The sequence below is a fragment of the Petaurus breviceps genome, unplaced genomic scaffold (genome assembly GCF_028583685.1).
Source record: "Petaurus breviceps papuanus isolate PSGF00001 unplaced genomic scaffold, PetGlider_PUasm1.0 126, whole genome shotgun sequence".
Lineage (NCBI taxonomy): Eukaryota > Metazoa > Chordata > Mammalia > Diprotodontia > Petauridae > Petaurus > Petaurus breviceps.
The window spans coordinates 34,705,008-34,721,911 of NW_027185655.1; the positions used below are offsets into that span (position 1 = coordinate 34,705,008).

The window sequence follows — 16,904 nt, forward strand, 5'->3', positions numbered from 1 at the left end:
TATTCCTACTGAGATTTAAGAGATGAAAGGCAGTGTCTGCTAATGATTGAGACTCACCTCTCTACAGCAAATTACCAAGTGAAGAAAGGCATTCAGATCTCTTTATCCTATCTGCAAACTTGTAAAAAAAAAAAATTAGCTATATTTTATTGACATTTTCATTGGTGTTTTAATATATTGAAGAATGTTTTGTTATAGCCTGGGAACTTAGGTTGGAGTGGGTATATGTGGCAAAAGTAATTGCTTGCCTTTCTTATCTTGATATATAGCACAAAATGATAAACTTCTTCAGAGAATGACTAAGCCATGGACAATGGTTAAAGGAAGCAGTTTTGTACTGTAATAATAATAACAAACATTTATATAGCTTTTTAAGATTTGCAAAGTGATATATATTTATATATCTATCTAGATAGAGATATGTTATCTCACTTGACCCTAGAAGACTATTATATCCATTTTACAGATGAGGAAATTGAGGCTGAGAAGAGTTCCACAACTGAATCACATAGCTAGAAAGTGTCTTATATGGGATTTAAACTTCAGTATTCCTTACTCCAAGTACAGTGTCTTATCACCTGTATTTTCTAGCCACCTACTGGAATGTTTTTCTGTGGAATTAATGAAACAGTAAAAATCTCCATGCTGTTCAGTTGCTTTTTCAGTCATGTCCAACTCTTCATGATATGACTAGGTTTTTTTTGGCAAAGAGACTGGAGTAGTTTGACATTTCCTTCTCCAGATCATTTTACAGATGAGGAAATGGGGGCAAACAGGGTTAAGTGACTTGCCCAGGGTCACACCATTACTCTGAAGCCAGATTTGAACTTAGAATATGAGTCTTCCTGATTCCAAACCTGGTACCCTATCCACTCAGCCACCTAGCAACCAAGGTCATACTCATAGTTTCCTAATAATGATAGACTAGACTTTTAATTTCATTAGTTTAGGGAACTCCCTATGAAGAAATCCTTAACAAATGTAGAATGGAACTTGCATTACAACTTAGTCTTAGAAAGTTGCTTGAGGCACTGAAAGATGCGATTACTTCTCCAGAGTCACACAGTCAGTCTATGCCAGAGACAGGACTTGAAGCCATGCTCCTGACTACAAAGTAAGCTCTCTACCCTTGTCAAAATGATATCCCCTATAAAGGGATTTGACTTCTAACTTTTTCAGAGTAACTTACTTCCAAATAGTTTAAATTTAAAACATGCTAATGGTAAATATATATATATATATACATATACATATGTGTGTGCATGTATATATGTATACTGAATTATTTGTTTTCTGAAGATAATCATTTTTTAATTTACAAAGGGAGAGAATAAGTCTCTTCCCCATGCCCCTTACTAACTCCTACTTCTCTCACGCAGCATTGAGCAAAACCAATCTGACACCCAGCAAAATAAATTCCATTTAGGAATGTTCAGAAAGTGTCAGAGGTAAGGAAACCAGCTTCTTAGACTCCCTTCAGCAAACTTCCAATCCAATGTATAAGATTCCTCCATGTGGCTTTCATAAAGTCATAGAAACGTGGAGATGAAACAAGAATTCCCTCTGTAGTCAAGCATGAGCTAAGCTTGAGGAAAGAGTATGATGGAAGAAGGAGCATTGTAGGAAGTTCTTTTCCCTCTTATATAAGAATGATCTGTTCTCTAGAGTGAGAGGAAGAAATAACCCCTGTCTCCACTCTCTTGAAAATATCTGAGCACATTTTGCTTGTGATGAAATTACAAGGCTCTGTGGGTTGTCTACTTAGGCAGCAAAAATCAGTGAACCAATTCTTTTCATCAATCAAAAAGGGCACAGCATGTGCCTGCTTCATAAGAAAAGTAAAGCTCATGCTCACTTTTTCTCTGACTTTTGTATAAATGTCCTAGTTACTCCCCCCCTTAAGTCTCACCACCCTGCCCAACACAGCAATCCAGGTTTAACTTGCCCAGTTCCATTACAATTTCATCTGCTTCATATACCTGATGTCACAAACTCACGACTTAAAACGTCTAGAATTGTTTATGGCAATTTTTTGTTTAATTCTCTTTTTTTCCAAGCCTTTACTTAGGAAACATGAAGAAATTAGTTCCTTATTTGCAGCCACATGGTTGGGGGAAAATTTTTAAGCAAATTATATTGAAAGGTAGGAAGAAATAAAACAGGACCTACAACAGTTTTCTTGGAAAAGAACAGAAACATTCCAATTATCAGCTTTCTCCCAAAGGTCAATGTAGACTCCTAACCATAACCAACTGACAATTTCCTTCCCTGCTGTATGCAGCTGATGTTGCTAGTCTTGCAATTGTCTGTAGGTCCCAGAGGGTAGTATCATGCATGACTGTACAATGGGTCTTCCCGGGCAAACATAGATAACTCCTGCAGCTTCATGATGTTGCCAGTAGGTATTTCCAGGAATTATTGTTCTCACACCCAGTACTGGGGAACACATCTTCTTTAGCTAAGTGTAGGCTTCATCACTGTAGAAAACAAATGCCTCTTCTCCTACAAAAAGGCTCAGTTCTTTCTGTATGCCATCATGAGCGCCAAACTAGGAACCTTCTTTCTCTTTGGTTTTTCTTCTTTTCCACTGTTCCTGCTGACCTTCAGCTTCATAGAAGCTCCCCCAGAGAGCAGGACCCCATCAACTCTCCATTTCCAAGACAATCTCAGTCACACACTCCAGGTTCAGATATGGATCTATAGACTATAAACCTTGATATAATTCCTTTCTTTTAAAAAAAATATATTTTTATTTTATGGAATAAAACAAGTATTTCCATAAAACAATTAAAAAGATAATTGCACATGAAATCTACCATGCACAACTTGCTAGACCTTTCATATATACAACAAAATTGTCATGTAAATTTCTTTTTTTTCCCTCCTTCCTCCCCCTACCCTATAAATGGCTACTATTAGACACAAATATGCACAAATGTATATGTATGTATGTATGTATACATATATATAATAATTCAATACATGCTTCTATTTATCAGTTCTTTCTCTGGATGCAGATAGATAAATATGCCCTTTATAATTAATTGGGTATTTACAATACTCAAAATAACTTATTCACTCAAAATCATTCTTAAAACAAAAATACTTACTATATACAATTTTCTCATTTCACCCTTTATTATTCCATGCAGGTATTTCCATTTTTCTAAAAATCATTGAGCTAATCATGTTTTATAATGTAGTAATATTTCATCACAATCATATGCCACAATTTATTCAGCCATTCCCCAATTGATGGGGGCTCTCTGCAATTTCCATTTCTTTGCCACCACAAAGAGAGCTGCTATAAACATTTTAGAACATATAGGTTCTTTTCTATTTTCCAGAAATGACCAAGTAGTGGTATTGCTGGGTCAAAGTAACTCTTTGGGCATAATTCCAGATTGCTCTCCAAAATGGTTGAATCAATTCACAGTTCCATCAACAATGAATTAATGTCCCAATTTTTCCACATCCCCTCCAATGTTTATCACTTTACTTTCCCTTTCTATCATTTTAGCTAATCTGGTACATGTGAAATTATATATGAAAATTGTTTTGATTTTGTTTTCTCTAATAAATAATGATTTAGAGCATTTTTTCAGATGACTATAAATTGTTTTGATTTCTTCATTGGAAAAATACCTGTTTATGTCCTTTGGCCATTTATCAATTGGGGAATTGCTTCTATTCTTACAAATTTGAGAAAATTCCTTTTGATTTTAAATATGAGACCTTTATCTGATAAACTCTATATAGAAAATCCCCCCCAATTTTCTGTTTTCCTTCCGATCTGGGCTATATTTGTTTTATTTGTACAAAACCTTTTTAATTTAATGTAATCTAAATTATCCATTTTACACCTAACTTTCCTCTCTATCTCTTATTTATTCATAAGTTGTTCACTTTTCCATGAATTTGATAAGTAATATGTTCCATGTTCTTCCAATTTTCTTGTAAAATATCTCTTTATAGGGTCACATCCATTTTGACCTTATCATGGTAAATGGTATAAGATATTGGTTTATACACAGTTTCTGCCATACTACTTTCCAGTTTTCCCAACGATTTTTACCAAATAATTAATTTTATCCCAAAATCTTGTCCTTACATTTGTCAAATGCAATGTTATTATGGTTATTTGCTGCTGTAAATTGTATGTCTACTCTATTCCATTGATCTGCCTTTCTATTTCTTAGCCAGTACTAGATAATTTTGATAATTACTGATTTATAATATAGTTTAAGACCTGGTATTGCTATCATCTTCCTTTGCATTTTTTCATTACTTTCTTTGATATTCTTGATTTTTTTCCAAATAAATTTTGTTAGTGTTCTTTAATTCAGGTAAAAAATGGTAATTTAATTGGAATGATATTAAATATGGAAATTAGTTTGTATAAAATTATCATTTTTATTATGCTGGCTCTGCCTACCCATGAACAATTAATATTTCTTCAATTATTTTAAGTCTGATGTTATTTGTATAATTTTTTTTAATTTTGTTTATATAGTTCCTAGGTTTGTTTTTTGAGGTGTGTCTTTTACTATCTCTTCTCATACAGTTTTGTTTGTGAATGCTGATGATTTATGTGAATTGACTTTATATCCTGAAACTTGCCTAAAATTATTAATTGTTTCAACTAACTTTCTGAGTATTTTCATTCTTCCTATCATAAACACCAGGAGGTATATCCCTCACCCAAGCATCCCCCTTGTTCAGCAGCTAACAAAGTACCCTTGTTTCACCATTTCTGAGGTGCAAATGGATTGTATACCATGGAAGATAGAATCTGCATCAGGGAGACCACAGATTCATTAAAATATTGAACTCTACATATTTATTTTAAGTCTCATGGAATCATTCGAAAACTACTGGGCAAGATTATTTAAATCACAGAATTAGAGCTAGAAGGGGCATTGAAGGCCATCTAGATCCCATTCCCTTATCTTTACAGATGGGGAAACTGAAACTGGGAGATGTTATGTGCAACTATTCAGAGTCACACTATGCAAGAGTTCACCCTTGCCTAGAGTAACTAGAAATCACACAAGTGGGTTTTGTCTACAGTCAAAGCTATTAAGTATCAGAGGTAAGATATGAACCCAAGTCTTTCAGACTCTGTGTCCTGCAGTCAGTTCACTGCACCAGATACTAGACCCAGCTGTAGACCCAGATGTGGCAGAAAGTGTGAGGAGTCACACTGAAGAAGCACACATGCACTTGACTATTTTACTATATGAGTCCATATGCTGGCAACATCATATGTCTATGTTGAAACAAAATGAAAAAGGAAAGATTCCTATTTTCTAAGTCTTTTTCTCAACTCACTTAAAAAAATTTCTAGCAACTGTATATTAAGAACCTAATATGCACCACACCTTATGCTAAGTACTAGGGATGCAAGTAAAGATATAAACAGCCCCTGCTCTCAAGGAGTTCACAGTGTAATGGGACAAATGACATGAGAACAAAGATGTACAAAGAAGATATATTCAAATGAATAGGAACTGATCTCAGAGGGAGGACTCCAAGATTAAGAGGACTGGAAAAAGTTTCTTGAAGAAAGTAGGACTTTAGCTGAGACATGAATGAATACAGGTAATCCAGGGGGAAAGAGATGAAGAGGGAGAGCTTTCCAGGCATGGGGGAACAGCCAGTAAAAATATAAAAATGCATCTGTTTTCTCACCCACTCGCCCTAGCCCCTCATCACTGGGAAAAAGGAAAAAAAAACCTTTAAAGGACAATCTTGGGTCAGTTGGGTGGTGCAGTGGAGAAAACACTGGCCCTGGAGTCAGGAGAACCTGAGTTCAAATCTAGCCTCAGACACTTGATATTAGCTATGTGACCCTGGGCAAGTCACTTAACCCTAATTGCTTTGCCCCCCCAAAAGATAATATTCTTCTACATATACTTTACCTTTCTTTTCCAATAAACTCTTTTTTTTTTCTAAAGAAGGGAAGGCAAGGCAATTGGAGTTAAGTGACTTGCCCAACGTCACGCAGCTAGTAAGTGTCAAGTGTCTAAGGCCACATTTGAATGCAGGTCCTCCTTACTCCAGTGCTCTATCCACTGAACCACCTAACTGCCCCCTTCCAACATACTCTTTATCTCCTATTGATAAAGTATAAGACTCATTATAATAATAAGAAGAAAGCACTTAACCTCTACTCAGGTCCTCTGACAATGCCTCATCCAGACTTTGGGGCTGAAGTTGAATTCTCAAAACCAGACCAGTGGAGCAAAAGCTCAAGAGGATTCTATCAAGAGAGAAATGGTTCAAGCACAGACTTGGTGCTGGATTGTTGTCCATCACCTGAAAACACACCATGAGGAATGATTTGTTAACCACAGGGGCTCGTGAAGGGTGCATATAAAAGAGAGAGAGAGACAGAGAGAAAGAGAGGAGAGGGAGGGAGAAAGAGACAGACACAGAGAGAGACAGAGAAAAAGAGAGATACACAGAGACAGAGACAGACAGAGGAGAGAGTTGCAATCTAAATCAGTGATTTCATTGGCTTGTAGGAGCAGTTTTCAAACTATAGTCTCTGGACCCCTGGGAATCTCCAAGACCCTTTCAGGGGGTCCTCAAAGTCAACCCTATCTTCATAATAATACTAAGATGTTATTTGTCAGAAGGAATTGTTGTTAAAATACTCCACTGTTTTCCAACTATATATCTTTAAGAAGCTGGATTTTCTTCATTTACTTCAACCAAAACAATATATCACTATAGATTGAATGCAAAGGCATATATGAGAATCTGGCTGTCTTCTATTAAGCTAGACATTAAAGAAATTTTCAAAAATGTATAAAATAGTGCCACTATTCCTTTTTTGGAAAATGTAGTTATTTTCATTAAAAGTATAGTATTTATATTAACATAGGAATTTATTATTGATTTTTAATGAATTAATAAGTATTTTTAAAAATTTATCAGTTTCAATTTCAAATATAGTAAATATTGATAGATGTAGTCCATATAAACAAAAGCTTTTTGGGGTCCTCAATAATTTTTAACATTGTAAAAGTTTTGACAAAAAGTTTGACAACTGCTGGTTTAGGGAATCTTGGTGGTAAGAAAACTCTGTCTGACAATCCAATTTTACCAGGGACCCTAAGACTCGAAATGACTTGTCCAGGGTCACACAGCCATTATGAGACAGAGATGAGACTTAAACTCAGGTCTTTCTGATTAGAAGGTTATCTCTATGTAATATACCACACTGTCTACACATGGACCTATGGAATCATAATTGCACATAATAGTACACTGCATAGGTAAATAAGACTTAAGGACTGGTTTTACCATTTAAGTAGCTTTAAATAAGCACCTGATCAAAATATGTGTGCCCTTCTTTAGTTCTGGCTATTCACACAAATACACATAATTTATATGTGTATGTGAGGGAGAGGAGTATCTTCTTTGGAGAATCCTATCTGAAATTCCTAGCATTTAGATCTCAGTAAATACTTTTCAAAATTTTTGATGATTTTTTTCAATACTTTTCATTATATTGAAAATATATTGGTTTTTCCAAAGGAAGAGATATGAAAAATTGCCTCTTCCACAGAGGCAGGGAAATATTGATAAAGAATATTGCTTATAATTTCAACCTTTTTCAATATATAGTTGGTTTTACTGAATTTATTTTTTCCTTTCCTTTTAATTCTATGTCAAAAAGAAGTAGCATTTTGGGAGTGGGAAAGAGAGAAGGTTGCAATAAGAAATATAAAGCACAAAAAATCCAGATGATATCAATTAAAATTAAAGCTATATGCATATATATACACATATATGTATCTTAGTTCCTGCTATTGGTATATTAATTCACAAAAAGGTTATTAAAGTAACTAAGAACACTACCAAAAACAGTGCCAGGAGTCTTAGTAATGATGACAGCAGAGCATGTAGAAGGAGGATAATTCCAGGACCATGAATTTCCTGAATAGATTCAAAACCAATGACTGTCTACCAACATTTGTGTATATGAGATTCAAGTTAAGCCTACAAGCTGGTCAATGAACAAAATATGAACTAGTTGAGGGGGGGTTGTGGAGATGGGGAGCAAGCTGGTAAAGAAGCTCTAGTTTGAATATAAGAAATTATGCAAATATTGCTTGGTTGATGTCCTCTCTCAAGGAGGACCAAAATGGCATCACAATGTTGGGGTCAAGGTACAGTGTGTCTGACTGTGACTCATCAGACCAGCACAAGTTCGGAAGGCTCTTCCACAGCTCAGGCACAAATAGTCTACTGGACATTTGGAATAGAGATGTCTTTACATTTTCACATCTTGGTTTTCCTTTGAGCTACTGCAATTCTGCTTTGCTCAAAGAGTACAGTACCCTCTTTGATCACTGGCATGCTGGGCAGTTCTGTGTCAGTGTCTCCCATGTCTCACAATCAATTCCAAAGTTCTTCAGAGAGACAGTGAAAGTGTCCTTGTATTGCTTCTTCTGACCTCTATGTGAGCACCTGCCTTGCATGAGCTTGCTATAAAATAGTCTTCTAGGTAAACATACTTTTGACATTTGAACAATGTAAACAGCACATCAGAATTTCACTCTCTGCAGCAGAGTTTGAATACTTGGCAGTTCAGGTTGAGAAAACACCTGAGCATTGGATACCCCATCTTGCCAGGTGATCTTCAGAATCTTCCTAAGATAATTCAAGCTGAAGCAAATCGGTTTGCTAGCATGGAGCTGGTACACTGTCCAGGGTTCACAAGCATACAACAATGAGGTCAGCACAATGGTTCTGTAGACCTTCCGCTTGACAGTCAGTATAATACCTCTTCTCTCCATACTTTTCTTTGGAGTCTTCCAAAGACTGGACTAGCTCTCAAATACTTGTGTCAACTTCATCATTTATGTGTACATTCTGGAAAATAAACTGCCAAGGTAAGTGAACTTATTAGCATTCAAAATTTCTCCATTTGGTATAATCGATGGTACCACATAAGGATGGTGTGGTGCTGCCTATTGGAGAGCCTGTTTTCTTGGTGTTAATTATTAAGCCAAAATTAGCACAAGTGGCAGAGAATTAAACCATACATTGTTGCATCTCAGATTCCAAGGCTGCACAGTCATCTGCAAATAAAAAACCATGCATCAACACTCCCTCTGCTTTAGTCTAGGCTTGTAGCCTTTTCAAGTTAAATAATTTACCCTCAGTGCAGTATTTGACATTGATGTGGTTTTCATCAGTATTGAAGGCATATGATGACTTTGATGAAAACATCATGCTAAAAAGGTTGGGAGCAAGCAGGTAGCTTTGCTTTACTCCATTGGGAACTGGGAAAGTGTGAGAGCCCTGACCATTGTCCAAGCCCATGCAATCACTCCAAAATGCTCATTTTTCTAGCCTATTTCTTGACGTTTAACTCTATGCTAAACTGGGGCCCTGCTTCTGGGGTAGAGGGTGGACTTTCCCAAACTCCAGGGATTTTTTGCAACTGTTTTCAGAGTTAGTTCTGGGGATCTGTAATTTACTACTCTCCCGACCTATGCTTTGGTCTGTGAGCAACCACAAAGCATTCTTTTCTGCCCTGTAAGTGTGATCAGGGTCCCTGCTCCATTGTAGTCATAAGCTATGGTGTGCTAGTCTTCCTCCTTGCCCTGAGAGCAAGACCCAGGACTGCAATCTAGATCCATGAATGGGCATTGCAAAAGAGTCCTGTCCCTTGTCCCAGCAAAGGGACCCCTGTGATCTCCTTCTGACCCATTTCCAACCTCCATTACCACCTGTAGGCTGAAATGTAGCAGCTACTGCTTCTACTGATTCAGTCACTCCCAAGGCCTGCTCCTGGTTTGCTGGGGCTCGTCTTTGTTGGTCAAGTCTTCATTGAATTGTGCTCTCACCCTGGTGCGACAGATCTTCCCTGCTGACCTTCTAAGTTGTCTTAGACTAGAAAATTTTTTCCTCAGTCCTTTGTTGGTTCTCCTTCTCCAGAGTTTGTTTAGTGGCATTATTTTAAAGGTATTTGGATGGAATTTGGGAGAGGTAGGTGAGCCCTTGACTTTTTCTCTGCCATATTGGCTATGCCCTCACACCCACTTCTTAATTTACAAGGGCTTGATATTTTTACATTCCCTCTTAACTGCTGTTCCTCCATAGATGCCCTCTTTCCTCACTTAAAAAACAGAATTCTAAATTGATTTTTTGCCCTACATACCCTTTTTTCATCACCTATCTGCCTATTATTACATAAATCTGTATAGAACATTATGAGTAATAACTCCACACTATAAATAATTTAATTATCCAATAACAAGAAAACAGTTTAAAATGTGATATATTAATAGAATGAGAAATATGAATGAATATGCTTTTACTCTCTAGTGTGAGTAATACAGAGAAATCCTTAAATTTCATCCTCTTTAAACTTAAAACTCCTTAAATTTAAACAATTACAAAAAAAAGTTTGCAAGTATGTAATTTCATCACAGCCTGTCATAAGTTAGCTCCCTATTGTCCATGTTCCAGTCTAAACACTCACATTATTGTCATTGTCATCACTGTTATCACTTGGGCTTAGTGGGCTCAGAGGAGACCAGGGCTGCTACTGAGGCAGCACCTGAAGGGGCCTGTGAAAGCAGACCCAGTAAAAAATGCAATGGACTACCAACCACTTTTACAACTGGGCAGTGACAAGACAGGGATTAAGCCACCACTCCACTACTACTTCCTAATGTAACTTAGTTCAATAAACATTTATCTGATATTTATAGGCACTAGGGTGTTGCAAAAATAAATAAGATATTATCCTTGCCCTCCTGGAGTTTATATTCTAGAAGACATTTTTACAAATTACTGTAGTCATTTATATTGTGGCTTCTTGGTCTCTGCACATATGAGAAATAAAATAAATGCAGACCATTAGTTTTCCTATTTTACACCCTTAACTTGCCATAATTAATAATAATAATAGTATGTTTTTACATATTATCTTCTTTGTAAAGAACATTTTATGTTATTTTAGAGTTAGATGATTATATTTTTTGGTGGATCTATGATCTTCTTGGTATGACTACTCCCCTCAAATAGTGGAAATTTCAACTTAAGTATACTTTTTCATTGTATGTGACTCTTCTTGTCCATGTCTTCCCATAAATCTTCTGCACAAGAGATGTAAAATATACATAGAGATTTTGCTTTCTTTATTTTCCCCCATAGTCAACCCTTGTCTGTAAGATTCAGTAACAATAATATTTCCCATTTGTACAGTACTTCTTTTTGCTTTGACATACATTATTTTCTTTGTAAGACACATTTCTCACCAGAATTAAAACCTAAAGGAGTCACAGTACATCAAATCAAGTCAACAAGCATTTACTTAGTGCCGACTATGTTCCAGAGACTGTGTTAAGTGCTGGGAATATAAACAAAGGTGGGGGTTTTTTAAGTGTCTGCTCTCAAAGAGCCCAAGGTCTAATGGAGGGAACATCATGCAAGCAACTATGTACAAACAAAATATAGGACATATATGTATAAGGATATATATGGATAAATTAGAGATAATCAACAGAGAGAACAACATTGAAGAATTTGAGAGGAGGAAGGGAAGTCAATAATCTAGTCCATTTCATACTGAAGTACAACATGACCAAGAAGTGGCCAGGCAGCCTTCAATTAAAGACCTTCAAGGAAAGAGAATCTACCAGCACTAGTCAAGGCAGCTCAGTGAACTTGGGGATGGCTCTAATTATTAGAAAGTTTTTTCCTGGCATCAAGACTAAATTTTTTGTGCTTCTTACCTATTGTTCCTGGTTGTGTCCGTAAGGTCCAAGCAAGCAAGTCTAACTATCCTCTCCACGTTTGGCTGCTTGAAGACATCTATCAGGTCTATCTGTGTCTTCTCTCCTCCAGGCTAAACAATAAACCCTTTCTTCCTTCTTTCTTTCCTTTTTTCCTTCTTCCTTCTTTCCTTTTTTTTCTTCCTTCCCCTTTCCCTCTGTCCACATGGGGAATCATATCCTTACATGTGGGTGCTTTGTCCAAAGGTATATAAATTTTTATTACTTAAACCTCACAAGATATCTTGGGATTTGGGGGCTAGATATTTTTTTTCTTCCCTACTTATTTATTCTCTCTTTAAAAAAAAAACTGGAACAAATAACTCTTCTGTCTCATGTAGTTTCATTTATTATATCTTGAAATAGAGCTCTGGAAAACCAGGCTTTGGAATTCAAATGAAGTTGCTTGACTATGACTTTAAAGCTAAATCACAGGGGCGGTGGCTCAGCGAGTAAGAGCACTGGCTCCAGTGTCAGGATGACCTGGGGATCAAATCTGGGCTCAGATACTCAGCACCACACCCAGAAATAACTGACCGTGTAACCTTGAGCAAGTTACTTAACCCCGATTGCTTTAAAAAAAAAAAAAAGCTAAATCACTGGCTCTCACTGATTGGCCAACAATAGGTCCCAGTCCAAGCCTCACATGCTCATTGTTAGGCAAGTCACTCAATATCTCTAGACTTCATTTTCCTCATCTCTAAAATGAAAGGGTTGGACTAGATGGTCCCTGAGGTCCTTTCCAACTCAATATGTAAAATCCTATGACTATTAAAAAAATCTAGAAATGTTAGTTTAAAAAATTTCCTTATTTTAAATCTTCTTAATAATCCTTTGCATTTCTCAGAGCTTACCCTTGATCTCAGAACCTGGTTATTTGTCAGTAGAGAACACAGAAGTACACTGAGGCTATGTGTTTGTTGTTTTAGTCATGTCCAACTCTCTGTGACCCCATTTGGGGTTCTCTTGGCAAAGATGATGGAGTGGTTTTGTTGAGGTCAGAGTTGGGAGAGCTGGTTCCGTTTTGAAAGAATTCAATCAGACCTTCTCTTTAGCCAAAGGGAGCTTTATTAACACAAAAGCATGTGGGCCCGAGACTTAGCAAGGAGCTAAAGAAAGGCATTGATATAGAACAAGGATCAGACTTATATAGCCAGAAAGCTACACAAATGGTGATGTTATTTTAGGGTTTCTAATGGGGATTGGAGATTTAGTGACAGGATGAGGAAGATGAATGACAAAGATAAGAGAGATAGGGGAAATTTTATGATGCAGGATCAGGGCAGACAAGGAATTTTATGATCCAGGACAAGGGGAAAGTTTACTTTGGGATGCTCTCAGGCTCAGGAGGGCCTCCCAAGTTACTGAGAAAGCAAACCTTAATTTTATGTTAACCCTTAGGGCACCTCTATATCCACATCAGTTTGCCATTTCCTTCTCCAGCTCATTTTACAGATGAGGAACTAAGGCAAATAGGGGTTAAATTACTTGCCCAGGGTCTCACAGCTAGTAGATGTCTGAGGCTGGATTTGAACTCAGGTCTTCCTGACTCCAGACCCATTGCTACATCCACTTCACCACCTAACTGCCCTGAGATTGACTCTCTCTGATCTTAATTTGAAACATAGAGCAGTGACCAGTTACATATTCCTTAGTCTTATCTTTCTAAGGAAGAATTTTTTATAGGGGCTGTTTAAGTTACTGGTGAAAGTTATTCCTTTTTTCCTAAAAGTGAATCAAGGTTTATTTCAAAAGGTAAAGATTTATACATACAATTTTAAAATGAAAATTTATGTCTTTGAACTAAGCAATATTATAAGCTATTTATAACAAAGTGGTGTTTATATCTCACAAATTGTAAAAATGTCAAAGAAACTCACATTACAACTTGGATCCTTGGTGATTCAAGCATTTGATCCCAAATGAGACAGGCTAAATGCCATCTCTCTGTGAAGTAGTCCTCCTTCAAACACATCATACTTGAGGACAGCTGGCTGCTGTCGCTATTCCACAGTGGTTTTTCTGGTCTCTGGACATTAAAACATAGCCACTTCGGACTCAACCTTCACCCCAGATGTTCTTGACAATCCAGTATTTCTTCCCATCTTCAGCACCATAGCCCACAACTAGCACACCATGATCTAACTTTTGACTACTGCATTCCAGTTTATAATAAACTCCAGACTGATAAAACTGGGAGGATGAATGTCCTGCATCAACAACCACAGAGATGGGACTCATGGCTGCTACAGCCTTTTTAAGATCATTTTCCTGCCTTGATATCCACATATCCACATATCCAGTGACATTAGCACCTGAGCATTCTGGTTTATACCGACACTCACTATCCTTTCCTTCATATGAACAAGATTCTTCTGTATCCATGCCTCCATTTTTCTTCACATATTCAAAGGCATTATCCACTAAACCACCATTACAGCCTTTTTTTGCCAGGATCCCTAGAGCAGTTGACCAACTTCTGCTTATTAAGAGAAACAAATTTGCCCATCTTACGGAACCACTGGCCTTCCAAGGAACCAGTTGTACTAAACGCCCAGCAAGAACCACACTGACCCTGATTCTTAACAGGAATTACATACCCTTTCTTTTTCCAGTCTATGGATTTAGGGATGGTTACAAAGAGAGGTTCACGAAACAGAGTTCATTTGGTCTTCCTTTGAAAACTGTTCTGTCTAAAGCCATTCATCACTTGTTCGAATTCCTCATTGGTCATATCACCAAACTTGTTCATTTTCATCTGGAAACCATGTTTGCCAGAACTGTACTCCAGATTGTGCATTTCAATCATTCTCAAATTCTTCTCCCATGTTGCTCTTCTCCAATTATCTTCATTCGCTCCATACGTCCTTCTGTGTTGTGACTTCCATTGGTTCCATTTAGCATCTAAAGTCCAGTCAAATTGTGGAACAGCAGCTGCTATTCCTAAGCATAGGGAAGCTAAAGACAGGTAGAGATTCATGTTCCAAACCTGAGCTTCTCAGCAGCGGCGGGACCTGGGGAGGGCAGAACCTCTAAATAAACTTGAGGGTCCTGGAGGGAAATAGCTTTGAAAGTTATTCTTTAAAGACTTAGCTCTAATACTGTTGGAGATCTGATCTCACAAAGTATAATAGGAAAGAATGTTAGAGGAGAAATAAGTTTTCCTTTCTTAATATGGTACCACCAACTAATACCTTGTTGTCTTTAACAGATTAATTTACTTTTTTAAAATGTTTTATTGATGATGTTTATGTATACCCCCCACTGAAGGGAAGCATTATAACAACTATAAGAACAAAAGAACAAAACCAGTAAAGCAAACCAACCACACAGCAACTACATATGATAGCACATGCAACCTTCCATACTCATCATATTCCATTTCTCTACCAAGATAATAGGAAAGGACTTTAGAGATCATAGAATCCAACCTCTTCCTTATGTGTATATATATGTGTGCATATATATATAATGAAACTGAGGCATATACAGCTTAAGAGGCTTGTTATCTGGGGTCACACAGCTAGTAAGTATCTGAAGCAGGATTTGAACCAAGACCTTCCTGCCTCTAGATCCAGTGTCCTATCCAGTATGCCATATTTAGAAGGGGGTATGTTTAATCACATGCTCTCTGGGATTAAGATTGGCTATTATGATTAATAAAAATGAGCCTGCCTTTTAGTTCGAACCAATACTTCAGGAAAGCACCGGAATTGTTAGATTTAGATATGAAATGGATTAAAGTCTAGGTCACATTAAACAGATTGAAGTAGAAATACCACTTGGAGCAAAAAGTCAGTAAATTGCAAGAGGGAGATACTGTAGGTCATTCTTCACTTGTGAGAATGTAGCAAAGAAAGGAAACATCTAATCTTTATCATGAAACTTGTCACAGGCATGCTTGTATCCTGCCTGCCACCATCCAGACTCACCTAGGAAACAAATCTCAGTTTCTGATGGAGACAAAAAGCTGGAGCCAGAGCCAACTCTTTGTCACACAGAGACTGTATGCCAATCTCCTATTACTAACTCAGTTCATTTCAACTCTGGTGAGTTCAGCATGGGGCCAAGTGATTCTGAAGTGACATCACTCAAAAGAGCCCAACTACAAAATCAGTAGCATTTCCAAAACTCCATTTCCAAATTTCCATATGACTTTTGAGATTGAAAAGGACTCAAGCAATCAGGAATCTTCCCTAAAACACTCTGTATCTCTCACCTTAAAAGTTCCCCAAACTTCAGACTAGGAAAAGGCAAAGGAGAGAGGCAGAGGATGAGTAAGCCTGGCCATTTTTGGTGCTTTTCAAAATATCTCTCAATAAATTCTTCCAAATGTTTTGTGTTCAATAATACCCCAGTCACAATGTGCCAAGCCTTTTTTCTCTTAATTTTTCAAGTCCATGTGTATTCCAAGGGAAATCTAATCCATGTGTTTCTGATTTGTTTATAGTTAAATCATTATAAAATGTTAAATTTTTTGAATTAGATGTCCAAGGAGGCTTTTGAATCTTCCTTATGAGTCTCTTTCAGGCTTTTTCAGAAGGTTTTAAAATTTTTCAAGAGTACATGGAAGTCCAGGTTTCCAGTAAATTCATGCTCCTAATCAGAACCCAGAACTGACATCTTCTGAATGTATTCTGGATCCATATTCAGAAAAAAACATAAATACTTAAGGATATTTGTCTTAGAAAAAAGAAAATTGGTGTATTTCTTAATTTGAATTTGCAAAGTGACTTATTTCCCTAAGATGGAGGTTCTTTACCTTTGGGGGGCTGTCGTGGAACCTGTCTGGTGAAGTTCATAGACTTTTTCTCATAATGATGTTTTTAAATGTATAAAAAATCACATCGGATTATAAAGGAAACCAATTAAATTGAAATAATTATTTTTTAAAAATGTTTCTTTACAGACCCCAAGTTAGGAACTTTTGCCCTAAACTTTGGCCTTTATAAATGAATGGTGTCTGAATTACTTTAGGGTCAGATTAGGGTTAAGGTTAATTTTGCTCATATTATACAAATAAAATCAACTAATTAGTGTTACCCTAGTCAACTTGAAAGACACCATGTAGTTACATCAAGGGTCATTTTTTTTCTGGTGTCA

At 36.8% G+C, this 16,904-nt stretch overlaps 1 pseudogene; it reads right to left on the reverse strand.

The window, feature by feature from the left end:
- Positions 1-14,831, reverse strand: part of LOC138166385 (procathepsin L pseudogene) — a 188,625-nt pseudogene extending 173,794 nt beyond the window's left edge.
- Positions 14,832-16,904: the final 2,073 nt, after the last annotated feature.